Source organism: Cygnus olor, chromosome 5 (genome assembly GCF_009769625.2).
Source record: "Cygnus olor isolate bCygOlo1 chromosome 5, bCygOlo1.pri.v2, whole genome shotgun sequence".
NCBI lineage: Eukaryota > Metazoa > Chordata > Aves > Anseriformes > Anatidae > Cygnus > Cygnus olor.
Window position 1 is genome coordinate 17260171 of NC_049173.1, and position 13629 is coordinate 17273799.

A 13629-nucleotide genomic window follows, 5' to 3' on the forward strand; every position below is an offset into this window, starting at 1 on the left:
TATGCTGCAGCTATGATGTTGTGAAGTCTGATTTCCTGACCGCATTAAGTGCCTGAGATTTTTCTGAGACCTCTTCTATTGCAGTACACTCCATTAACCAGTCCTGCTGTTAACCTTGCTTTTGAAAAATCTGAGATGACTGTTCTCTATACCCTTTTCTCTAGCTTCATCTGAGTTGGACAAGTAACCCTGGTGAAATGGTTTGTAGGATGTTTAACATCCTGTGGTACAGGAGCACCTCCTGCTATGGAGCAGTGGCTAGTCCTTGGCTACTGGATTTCCTGTGGGCTGAATCAGGAGGAGCTTGGGAACACTGTGATTCACTTCGAAGAACTGCCGTGATTCCATGTTTCATGCCTATCTGGACTTGAGAATTCAAACACCGTCTACTACATTAGCTACTGGACTGCCTTCTTCCTCCGTTAATTGTATACATGTGAAGAAAAGCACATTTGATGAAGCAGATGCATTACAAACATCAAAATATACATTTTTAATATGTAATTACAAATTTATTTAATGAAAAAATTACCCTTCACTAAAGTTTCTGTATTAAGAGTTAAGAATTTAAAGTTCATGTTTGGCTACTAAATGCATTTCTTTAAAATAAATAATATAAAAAAATCCAAGAGATGTCCAAAGGGAAACTAAAGAGCTTACACACCTAGCTCTGTGTAACTGAGACATCTCTAATCTATAGTAAGGAGTGGTGAGTTTCAAAGCAGTGGAAACCACTTTGCATTGTGTGCATTCATAAAGAGGTGCTCATTAAAAACGCATTTTCAGTCACCACCTGTTATTTGTTTAATATGCTGTGTGCTTTACTGCACTGTTGTATTTTTGTTGCTGCTCTCTTCCAAAGTGCATTATTCATCGCTTTGGACCATATGGGCAGAAATATAGTGTGAACATCTGATTTCTGTAGTGGCCCTTCCCCAAGGAAGGGCTCTAATGTCCATGTTTGTGACTAACTAGCAAAGCCTTTCATGTCATGTTTCTGTGAAGATTTCATACCTTCTGCATACCAAAGATGCAATTAGGAGACTTACATCTGTGATGCTACAAGGAGACAGCAAGGGGGGGCTGCGCTTGAGTATGTGGCAAAGGCCTCTTTACCCAAAGTGATTAATAAAGACTTCTTCGGGGGACAGTGGAGAGCTTTCTGCAGGTCCTTTGTGGCCCACAAGCCCTGCTTTCTCTCTCAACTCCCAGGTGAGAATAAGCACGTGTTGGGCTTAGCTTGGAGCAAGGTATATGCTGACCTGGCTCCTGTCTATTACAGTGAGCCTTGCTTTTTCTTTGCTTGGGAAGAAAATTCAGAACTTCACCAAAACTTATAAACAGTTTAGCTTTCCTGGCCCTTTACCAATAGGTTTACAGCTGTGTGCATTGGGAGGAGGTGATGCATGGGGAGCTGATTTAGAAGAACAGGTTTAAAATAAAACATGAAACCAACTCCCTCAGCTTCCCTACAATGTGGAGCCTTTGTTTGAGTTGTGTCCCTAAGGGAACAGCCGATATCTCTGGTACTGGTTTGTGGTCATGGAGCGTCAGCTACTACATGTTTGTGCTCTCCTCCTAAAACCAGGGTATTTTATCAGAGCAGAAACTGTTTTCTGAGTTGCTGTCATCTGCTTTCCCTAACTGCTCCCAATCTTCTCCCATATGGAGGTAAAATGGGGAATAAAAAGCCTGATGAAACATGTACACACTGAGCAACTATGCATAGTGTTTTGCAAGATGCTCCCTCTCTGATGGGGAGGAGTGGGGCACAGCAAGGGAGTAAGTGGGTGGCCAAGTTTCTTTTTCTTACAGTTGATGTGAAATTCTACATAACGTGTCCAGTGGGCAGGTTTTCTTCCTGTTCTTCTGCCCTCTGCATGTATCAAAAACCCTGCCACTGAACCTGGAGTTGTGCAGCTCTGAGCTGAATTTTGTTGGCTGCACCATTTGAAGAAGTTTGCTTAGTTCCTGCCCACGTTGTGCAGAGCTGATTTCAAAAGGGCTGCTGCCTGTACCTCATGAGAATGGCTTGCAGTCAAAATTCACAAGGAATCGTGTATCTGCTCATCTGAAATGCAGCAAATGGTCTTTTTAGTTTCAGTTTCAGTTGTGCCTCTTTCTATATCACAGCTTAGAAATTGACATTGGTGACTGCATGTCAAGTCAGGGACTTTTTTTTTTTAAATATTGTGCATTAAATTTCAGTACTAAATTTTGGAGACCCAGCAGATCTCTCACATACTTACACTAGCAGTAGAAATTGTGTAGCGTGGAGGTCATAAGTTCAAACTTCAATGCCTGATCTCAGGACCTTGTATTTATCAAACACGTTACCGTTGTGGAGATGCTGAACATCTACAGCTTATGCCAAGATTTATGGGAATGGTGAATTCACCGGGTGCTACCGAGGTGCTGGAGCATCTAGTCTTGCATTCAGGTACCATATTATAACTCTTGGTGTGTTTTTGATTATGTTTTCTAGGCAGTAAATGTCTGCTCCTCCCTTTTAAAATTAGGGGGAGCCTCATGTTTTCCGAGCGCTCAGAAGTAAGACTCCTAGTTCAGATGCCCAGCTCCGAAGCATTAACTCTTACTGTAGGTATGAAGAGCACAAATTGTTTTACTGCGGCATGTCTGCTGGTGAGTGGCTGCGCTAATTCCCATAGAGCTCCGGTTTCTGAGCAGCCATTCATCACTCAGCCAATTCATGCTGCTCTCAGCAAAGAACAGGTTTGTCCAAGTAACTCAATGCCTCTGCCAGAGTATGTTTAAACAATGATGCAGAGCAATTTTAAGAAGTTACGTGGAAAGCTGTTAGTAAAACAGAACAAAAGAATCCTTAACGTACCACTTAACATCAACATTTTGGAGTTTGTAATGGGCCTGGCATTGCTCATTTCCCTGGTGTGTGGCTCGATCTCTTTGCCAAGGTTTTGTGCTTTGCTGAGGTGAAGCGTGTAAACCCTCTCTCCGCAGATAAAATGCTGCTTGTGCAACCTTTCTCTGATTTTTGTGCCCCTTAAAACTTCATCTGAAGCTGCCTCTAGGAGTCAGACTTTCTCTGGGCCATCAAGAAGCCTCAGCACCCTGTGAATACTTGCTAGGCTTAGGTTTGCTGCTCAGGAGTTACAGCAATAGAAACGTCAGCATAATCTGTAGCTTTTAAAATTCTAATAATTCTTCTTACAGCCTGACACAACCCGCATGGGCTGGAAGACAGGAGGTGCTCCTGCTCTCTGCAGCCTGACGCTTGAATCCCTCTTGCCAGAAGCGGTCTTTCAGCAGGGTTTTACCCTCCCCTGCTTTTCTTTCAGCTAGCTGAGAGGTCAGCCCGGCGGAGTGGCGCTCCTGTTGTTTGTGATCGGGTGGATGGCGAGCACAAGTCACTTGATACATCAGATCGTGTTTCTGTTGATTATGTTGCTAAAAAAAGTAAACCTGAGCTCTGGCGATGTAGGTAAGGGATCCACATGCGAGGGAGCTTGGAAATTGCCTGGAAACATGTGGGTCTGCCACCTTCACATGCCGTTAAAGGACTCTGAAGATTAAGAAGTGTAATTGAAGAATGACGCTATAATATAAAAGGCTTTTACTTGTGTGCATAAAATTTGTGTCTAGCTCCATTCTGCTTTTTTCTGTTTTTAGCCTCAGTAGCTGCTTGTGTTTGGTGCTGTGTTTAGTGGTTCTTTTTGAAACATTTTGATTGTTTTTAAACTTTTCCTCAGTAAACGTGAAGTTGTGAAAGTCACGTTTGCTTTCAGTTATAGGTGAGGCTTTTGTTATGAGCATGTGATCTATGAGCTTGTCTTTCAGGAAAACACTGAACATCACAGCTTGAGAGGAAATTGTATTTTGTTGACACAGAAAATCCCATGGTCAGAAGCCTTACAACTGGTATGGCAAGAGCATTAGAGGTTAATCTTCCCTGGATATTAATAATAACATAGCTGCACAATGTACTGCTGTTTCTGTGACAGATGGCAGAAAGAAAGGACCTTCTAGGATGTGACTGCACATTTCATTTTGTTTTTTTTTTTTAAGATATCACAGGAATTCCTAGAGTGTTGTATGCCTTCAGTGTGCCATGACCACCAGCAAGTATTGATGAAGAGAAATCAAAAGTGGGGAGAGAAAATAAGCTTTTAAAAAGCACAGAAAACACTTCATGCTGCTCTCTATCCGAGGCACGTAGTTGCTGCTTAACTCGTCCGGAGCTGCCTGCTAGTGCTGCCCTGAGGGAGAGCCCTTGAGGGGAGAGGTCTGTGGTGTGAGGCAGGAGGGGGAGCAAAAAGGGCAAAGCTCTGCTGAATTCATCAATGGTACCAGCTATGAGTTAGCTGCACGACTCGCAGTAGATTACACAGATTGTATGAGGTGGTACTAATCAGTTGTTTGATTAGTACCAACCTAAAGGAGCGCTGTTAAGGACTGACAGGACTGGAAGCTCTCCCTGAAGTGTTTGCTTGAGGACAAGTGAGCACAGAAAATCCAGAAGGGAGGGGAGTGAGGAGGATGTCAGAGCTCCTCTTGGAGCAGGGACCCTCTGTCTTCCTCCTGCCCTTTTCCATTTTTTTCGCTATTAATTTTTACTGCAGCTAGTTTCTGTGGTCTCTTTCTATTTTTGTTTGTTTATTTGTTTCTGACAGCATTACAACCACAGCACAGTCCTAATGGTAAAACTGGCAGATGACCCTGGTTGTGAGGAGTATTTTCTTCCAAGCAGTGCTCAGGTTACGTTGTGCAAACAACACATGAAATTTGTTGCGCTTCTCTGCCTTTACAATGCAAGAGGCATCGCAAGCCTCTGAAATCCTCAGTGTGTTACCTGCCAGCAGTAAGGTGACTGCTGGCTGTGAAGAGAAACACCCCATAGGCTTGTGCATGGTAGAGCTGTCTGGTCTTTGAGCTGGAGCTTCTCCCTCCACCGTCCCTAGGGAAAAAAACTTGAGGCCATTGCTTGCAGCAGCAGATCTCCTAGCTAAGGGCTGGCTGGTGTTAGCTGAACTCACCAATATCAGATAAATTAGATAGTACTGGTAATGCAGCAGTACGTTGTGGTAACGATAGTGGGTGTAAATTCTTCTACTTTAAAATAATTGTAAAGCTCATAGCATCACCTGCAGTAACACCCCTTAAGTTTTTCTAGGAGTATTTGACAAGGACATGCCTGAACCCAGAGGCCTCTCTCTCTCTACGTGACTGGTATTTGAGTTTTTAGTGCTCCTGGTAACTGCTGGGTAACAGGAGTTTGCCTGCAAGAGAGCTCCCCGTGAGCAGACATCACACCGTTGCCGGAGATGAGTAAGAAGCAAGCTCATGTAAATGGATGAGGAGTGTGCATGAGCAACTTTGTTTTAACCTGCAGACATGATCAGTAGCACCACCTTTCTTTCCCTCCCTGCACTTCTCCCAGCCACCTCATTTGTCCCAGGGCATCTTACTGTCTGGTCGGGTGTCCTTGCAGGTGGGGACCGCTTGTCCCAACAGCTTCTCTGTTGTGCCCCAAGGCCAGCTGAAAGCTTGCCTCCAGTGTAAATCCAGCATGTGCTTCTGTGCTGCTGTCTGCAGGGACCACCACTGACCTCTTGCCCGTGCTGCCTTTCTGTGTTGGAGCTGGACAGTAAGCTGCTTGGCACGGTGGTGGTGTTTGTGTGCTTTCTGAAACGGTTCCTCCTATAAGGCAAAGTCGCCAACGTAAACTGCACAGGCACGAGAACATTTAAGCTTTTTGGGAAGTCATGCTTGAAAATATTTTTTTAAACTTGATTTTTTTCTTTACACTTTATGTACGTGTTTTGGTGGTGGAGAGGAGAAGTGCTCGCGGGCCAGTTGCTCAGTTTTCTCTCTGGAATTTCTTAAGTGCTGTCACAACTCTTTTCTTCACTGGGGAGAAAAATTGTCCTGGGAAAAATTATCTTGGGTTTTACCTGAGTTAGCCTGAAAGATTTCATGCCTTTCAAAGTGGACAATGTTAGCCAATTGTTAATTTTGTTAACCAGTAACCCGTGTTTTATCACATAAAATCCCTGTAGGTCATCAGTGAATGGTGTCCATATATTTACTGATCCTCAGTGTTGTGTTTAATTTTCTTAACTTCTCCAGCACCATCCATTCAAGGTTCTGAAAATTGTTTACCAATGTAATGTGAATTAAAATGTTGTTTATTCAGGGAGTATTATCCTGGAAAGGCTGAGGACGTCTATGCTTGTTTCTAAACATTTAACCACTTTACATTCAGGCAAGCATGAGGATGTTCGGATATAGTAAAGGCCAGGCAAGGCACTTTTTACTAACAGTAAGAAATACTTTTCTGTGATACGACCTCATGGCAATAAAGAGGGGTACTGAGACACTAGGCTATTACTCGGCATTAATAAGAGTGGCAGAGTAAAACATCTTGTTTTGGAGGGAGCTAATGGACAGACTGCAAATTGCTAGTGAGCTCCTGCTTCAAACAGGACAGTCTCAGATTCATACCAGCCAACGTGCATGCTTGTTTGGCTTTTATTACCCTTAGTCACTGATAAAATTTGAGTTGTGTATTTGTACTAAATTTGATTGTGTCTGCTAGGCCTTCTGTTTGCTACTAAAACATTGTTCATAAGAAGCAGTTAGAAATCTTGAAAATATTTCATTCTTGTATACCTCTTCCTTCCCCCCATTCATTTTTGTAGCTTCACAGGTTTGTTTTCATATTTAAATTTTGGCTTTGATTTGACTTTTCAGTATTTGTGCTAGAGAACCTCAAAATGCTTCTTGTCACAGATGCTTCTGGGATTAGCAGCGTTTTACAGTTTTTTCCCAAAAAGCAGCGTTTTCCCAAGCTGCATCATTCTTTTTCAGGCAGCATTTAGACTAGTAAATAACCTGATGATGCTAGGACAAGCGCACAATGTGTGTGTACTCACGCTGTGTAGCTTCTGCTCGTTATTCCCCTTTAGGAAGGCAGTATTGCTCTGATGTGTGTGTAACCGGTATTCCCACGTGTGCCCTTCTCTGACTCCTTTCTTTCACTGTACTTCTGGCTGCTGCTTTCCTTGGGCACAGTCAGTGTCTCCGTGATGGTCACATCAGTGGTTGTGTTGGAGCTCTTGGTGCTTTTTCTCATATTGTGGTTGGAACACAGATCTCTGGATCTGAACATCTAAGTAATCCTCATACTCACTGTATGCTTGCTCAAGTTAATATTTTTTCTTTTCTTCATGACAGCATAGAAATTTTATTAACAGATTCAATGCATTTTATCTGAGCGAGTATCATGTACCCAGTTAGGTGTTTACTGTGTCTGTTCCCTATGAACATAATGGGAAAAAATAAAAACAAAAAAAAAAAACAGGATTTAGAAATATTTGCAGTAAGAGAAGTGGTAGAAAACATATCGTATACGTAACCTGTATAGAAATCCATTGGGTTGGTGTTCGTTTCTCGACTGGAAGTTCTATTTTAATATTGTAACTTCTGTCTTCATTCCAGTGAACAAAGGACAGTGGAGCAGAGCTTATCCCCAGGAGCTCTGCATGGCTAACATAATTTGGTATCAGGCTTCAGTGTTAAAAGCTGAAAAACACTTGATCAGTTTTAGAATTTAATGTGAAAACTGTTGGCTTTATTATCCCAGCAAAATATCCTTAAACTGTATTTGGGAAAATTGACTTGCTTTTTATGTAAGTGACTGCGCTTGGTGCTGAGTTTCGGAGAATTTGGAAGTGCTTCAAGTCTGCTCTGATGGGCCGTGCTGTTCCTTTTTCTCGTGTGTTAGGCTGAATTATTATGGTCCTTAGAGACCACCGCAGATTAGCTGGAAGCGTGTAGAACAGATGGATTGCATTTTAGCTGGTTATATTAGTAATGCCAAGTGACAGGCCTTTAACACACCACATTCCTCATTCCCTGTTACTGCATAAACCACCCTAGGACAGCTCTAAGGTGGAATAAAATACAAGTCAAGAGTAATTTGTCTGGACACTGTCATAAATATCTGAAGTCACTTGCACATGATTTGAAGAGAGAGGTTGAGGATAAATCAATAAGCTTTTCATTTTCAGCAGGTAGGTAAATCAAAGTGCTGCTGGCAATAGGAGCTGAGGGACCCAGTGCTCTGCAATTGGATTTTCTCTTCTCTGGGTCAAATCAATATTGCCTCTAGGCACAGCTACAGGGCTCTGCGTTGTATTAAAATGAGTGATTCATCTTGGAGTCAGCCACACTAGGCTAGGAAATCTGCCACCATGTAGCCGCTGAAGATTTTGCTTCATATTTTAGAAGCGAATGTACATATTTATATTTAGTTTAATAAAAAAAAAATCTGCTTCCTCTGCAGCTGGGGCTGTGGGGGTGGCAGCTTCCATGTTATTTATTCCACTGGGCTTGAAGTAAAACTAATTGTGTCCTAAAATGCTTTTTATATAAAGTACCTTTATTTAAATGCATACAGAACTCTTGTTGTGGGATGTAAACAAGTGTACTGCAAACGATTTGAATCTGTCTTAAAGCAAATGTTTTCATCAGGGCTTGCCTTGCTCTCTGAGGCGTGGAGTGATTTTGTTGTATGCTGCTCCGGAGTAGGTGATTTAACCAGCTCATAAAGCAGTGAGAGAGTGCACAGTGGATCACATCATAACCATGGGATCTTATTTTCATCGTCTTCCTCCATTGCTTGTTACTGTTTTGTCACTGGCCTATTGCATGTAAGTGACAAGGTCTCTGGATTTGTACAGCTTGCAGCGGATGAGGTTTTACTCTGGTCTGGGACCTCTGATAAATACCAAAACCTGAGCTGTGACAGTCCTTGATGTAAGAATTGGGTGGATGATTGTGTCTGGGTCTGTTTGCTTTTTTGTTTGTAATTGTGTGCTGTCCAAATTGCAGGTGTTTATTGTTTTGATCTGAATAAAACATGGTCTTACTCCTCTGTTCAGTGTATTGCCGTCACTTGGTTAGTTACCCACACCCTGCACGTGCTGAGAATGGTTAAGACTAGGTGTGATTCCTTCACATCCCCTCCCACTGAGATGCCAGCCTATGATTGTTAGAACTGATCGTTTTCAGATGAGGCAACAGTTATTTTAGTGGCTTTTGGATTTCCACATGAAGGATCTTTGAAGCGTGCTTTGTAGTTCACTGTTTTTCAGAAAAAAAAAAGCCCTTTTAAGACAGCTAATCCCCTAGTCCATCACCCAACGAATACAATTGTTGCAGAGATGAGCGAGGTTCTTAATCAAATTTTGTCACGTATATAACGTGTTGGCAGGGGAGCAGCAGGTACTGAGTCACACACGTGGTGTCGTCAGGTGTGCTCGCATGGTAAGATGCACACAGAAAACGTCTCAACAAAAGATGGGTTTGTGTTTCACTTCCTTGTCATTACCCTGCTACGACTTGTTTCATCTCGTCTAATCTTTCGTGGGACCCTGTCATAGAGTTTACAATCTTGTTGTAAATCGTTTTCCTGACACCACTAATAACTCCTCAGATGATTACAGCAAAATAATAATAAAAAATATCTGAAGTTTGTATACAGCGGTAGATAAATTTTCTTCTTTTAAAGCATAACTTCCTTGTTGTAGGCTGCAAAGTATCTTGCTTTGTTGCATAAAAACAGAACTGGAAAATTTTAAAACTATTTGAGGGGAAAAAAAACCACACATCTGAATTAATTCTTTAAAATGTTTTAATGTTAAAATGTACTTATTGCCCAACTGTTCACTGTTCGAGTTCTGTTTCCAGAAAAGCTTGAAATCAACCCTGAGCACACCTTGTGTAGGAAGCACTGGCCCGTCCCATGTTTGTGGTAGTGTCCCATGCTGCCATCCCTGCCTGGCAGGCCCTGAACTGTGGACACTCGCAGAGAGTTTATCAAAGCGTGTAGGGCCCCGCTCCCAGTGCCGTTTGGAGATCAGATCCATGCTGAGGTTATTGGAGAAAGCTGTCGACAGCGCTGCATAGGTAGGGCTCTGCTGAACTTTCCCATTCCATGGGTCTGAGTTGCAGTTGAAATGTAAGCATGTTTCTCTGGCCAGGGAATGTTTGCTTTTAGTGGTATAAATAAAGCTGCTGATGGTTTTTCCTCATGGGCATTTCAAGTAGGGAAGCACCGTTTGGCTCCCAGTCAGCTGGGCAATTAGCATTTTATAGCCAAGCAATATACTTAAATGGGATGGCTTGGCTTGAGCATTGAATTACAATGGCCAGTAGACTGCTGTTCTTCTTACATAATTTATCTGGGACTCGCTTCTTGTTTAGGTTTCAGGCAGAGGTTAATTTAATTCTGCATGGGAAGCTCGTAGTTACTTTACATTGACGCTGTGCTGTACTGTGGCACAGGGAAGAGTTTCTGTGTAAAGCTTATGTTTGCCTGGTCTCTGAGCCATGGGAAGGACAGTTTTACTTACTCCTGTCATAGCAGTGCATTCTTTGCTGGAACCATTGGCACGCTTTCACTGGCATTTAAAAACACAGCCAAGAATGATACCTTAAGACCATTTTCTTCCATGTTGTTGCACATGTATTTTGAAGGAGCAAACGTGTGTTATGGGCCCAGGAGATTTTGTTCCTGCAGAATTACAAGGGGCCCATTTACCCTGTAACGGGTAAATAAAGTGTTAATACACGACTGTGGGGACTTGAGAGTGAGAGTTACCATTGCATATCTTCTAATGACCCAAGGCAGACAGCACATACCCTGCGTGTGTGATCTTGGAAAGATAAAAACAGCAAGTAAAACATGCCTCAGCACTCCAGAGACAAATTGGAAGCCCTCTGACTGAGGGGATGAGGTTGCTGCAGTGTGTTTGTTCATGTTCTTAATAAGCCTAAGGGCTTCACTCAGCGCTTACAGTTTTATCAGGAATCTTGTATGTTTCTTGATTTTTTCCTAAAGCCCTCGACTTGTAAAGTCTGTGGGGGGGAATTTTGGCTTTTTTTTTTTTAAGCTCCCTTCTTAGGAAAGTGACTGCGAATGTGAAGCAAGTGTATGCCAAGGGCTCAGAGTTCAGAAGGCTACTGCCGAGAACACAGCATTTATTTACGTTTTAACCTCATGATTCCTGGGTAACTTAAGAGTATTTTTGAATCCTCAGGGTGCCGGTGTGGAGTTCCAAGCTACTTTCAGCAAAACTCAGGCTTTGGCAGCCAGACTTGCTCCCCGTTGCTCCTGTCTGCTGGTTGTTTCAGCCTGCCTCACTCCACGCCGCTGCAGGCAGGCCCAGCAGAGAGCAAGGACTGAAGAGGCAGTTTGACCTGCGCATGGGAAGCTGTCCCGCTTGATACAGGGTCACGTAACTCCCCGTGCAGAAACCTTGGTGGGCTTTTCCTATTGGGTTTGGGGAGTCTGGCTCAAGTAGCATGAGTTTTGGCTGCCAGTATTTCTATTTTGTGATGGTAAGTGATGACCTGCTAACTAAAAGCATCAATTCCTGCCACCATCGCTGCTGACAAAAGAGCTGAGATTTTGGACAAATCCCTTCAAGTTTAAAATATCCTCTTTGGAAGAGAATTTCAGGCACCGACAGGAGCTGTGCTAATGCCTAATCACGATCTGTTTTGAATTGTATTCCTTAAATAACACTGCTGATAGCAACACTATTTTGTCATGGAAATCTCATTAGCAGCAGTTAAAGAAGAAAAAAAAAAGCAAACAGTAGTGTGGGAAAGATGATTCCTAACGTGCAGTTGCTGGCCTCCGAGCTGGTTAATGGCTTCGGTGTAAAGCTGACAACTCAAACCCTAATTGTTTTAATAATTAGGGAAATTGTTACCATGTGTTGTTTCTGTAACCTTTACTGTTTTAATCAAGCTTTCCTTGTGCTGTAAAAATGATTAAAAGGTCTCTCACAGGAGAAATTAGAATTTTTGCTTGTATAGTTGTTCTCTGGAGTATTGTGGGGTTTTGTGGGCAATTTAAAGTGCTTGAAAACCTTGCTTTGCTCTGCAGCAGCTCCTACCTGCCCCTGGCCATGCCGTGCATCTGAGGGAGAACAAATCCACGAATACACGGCATCCCTGCCTTCGCTCTTGTGACTCAGAGCTGTGTTGGATTCCACGCGTAACAGCATCCTTTACATAATACAGTCGTTTGCTGCCCTTGGGGGGAAATGTCACATTTTATCTGCTGTTTATTTCACTGATTGGGCTCCAGCTGCACGTCCGGGTTAGCCCAGTGGCTGGTATAGGAACTGGTTGGCTCTGTGGAGCGCCTTGATCCGTGGTGAGGGGTCACAGCTTGGTGGGGTTAAATGTGAGGGTTTAAGCAATGCGTCTGAGGCACCATCACATTATCCCAGCTGTTGAATCACTACATGTCAGCTGAGCCTTAGTAAATTTTTGTGGTTTTAGCCTGTATAAAATCAGGGGTATAATTCATCAGTATCGATATAGGAGTTTTCAACTAACACACTTCAGCTCACCCTTGTAGCCGAGTGGTGTGTTGATATATCTCACTTAACAGAGGGTAGTTCACTAAACTGACGTAACTTTATTTCTGTGATTCTTCCCCCATCTTGAAAAATGAGGGCAATGGCATTGACCCTCCTTTATAAAGCACTGAGATCTACCGATGAGCTACACAACGTAATGGCGTTATCGCAAATAATAATCTTAAGTGGAGGCGTTTAAATGATGAAGATAGTTATCTGTGTATTTTAAAAATAAACAGATCAGCGTCTCACCTCTTGCAACAATTGGGATCTTTCAGTCTGAATTAAGAAATCACTCCTCACAGCTTCAGGGCCGTTTCTGCTTGCGTTCAGCTCCTGCCAGATGCGAGGTTCAGGCAGCCCCAGGGGTGTGCAGGCATGGTTATGTTGGATGGTATACTCGCAATAATTTTACGGGAGCAGTGCATGGGAATGTTAACAGCAGAAAGGTTAGCCGTAATGTCCTTTGTGTCTGTGGGTTAAGTAGCTGGCGATCTGATGATTACACAAAGACAAACTGAATTCTTTATGCATTCCTGCCTCAGTGCCACTCCATGCGCTGGGTGACTGGAAACAAAATTCTCCTTTTTTTTTTTTTTGCCATGGAAATCGCTGGTTAGAGCCCAATACTTCGGCATATGCAAATTTTGAATTTGTTCAAAGCCTCGGTGCCCCCCTGTATTGCCATAACAGATATTGCCATCCAGCTCTGTGTTCTTACGAGCGATGTGGTTTGCAGCTGCTTGGATAACAGGTGCAAACAGACTTCTGTTTAACGTGCACAAACTATAAAATGCATTTGGCTAATGGCTCAACACATGCCTGGTCCACATTAGCCAAACTTCACATTACATGAAGATCTGTAGAGCCTACCTTTTTAGCAGCACCAAAACCACTGTCAGCTGTGCTGCTGAGATAGTTCTACTTTATCCGGAAAGTTACTGCTGAGGAGTGTATTCTGAGCATGGATTGGAGGGGGAAAAATGATGTGTGTTATGTCCAAAACTTTTTTAAAAAAAGCATCCACTCTGATTACTTATCAGATGCTGCAGGCTCACTGGAATATTTCCTCTTTCAATCAGGTTTAATTTTTCTTCCTGTGGTAACTTTGAAAGCAGAGAAATAACAACCCAGTAACTTGGAGAGGAAGTGTTCAGTGAATGGGTGATTGTTTTAGGAAATGTGTGCCTGTGCTTTGTGCCTGGCTGCGGTG

At 42.8% G+C, this 13629-nt stretch overlaps 1 protein-coding gene across 3 annotated transcripts in view; it reads left to right on the plus strand.

The window, feature by feature from the left end:
• Positions 1-13629, plus strand: part of CCDC88C (coiled-coil domain containing 88C) — a 91581-nt gene that overhangs the window by 22795 nt on the left and 55157 nt on the right. The window contains exon 1 of one of the 3 annotated variants that reach the window (XM_040559809.1): positions 2417-2440. The exons of the other annotated variants lie outside the window; for them this stretch is intronic. The gene's annotated coding sequence lies outside the window, so the exon portion shown is untranslated. Of the gene's footprint in view, positions 1-2416; positions 2441-13629 lie in introns of those variants that run through there. 3 annotated transcript variants of the gene reach the window in all.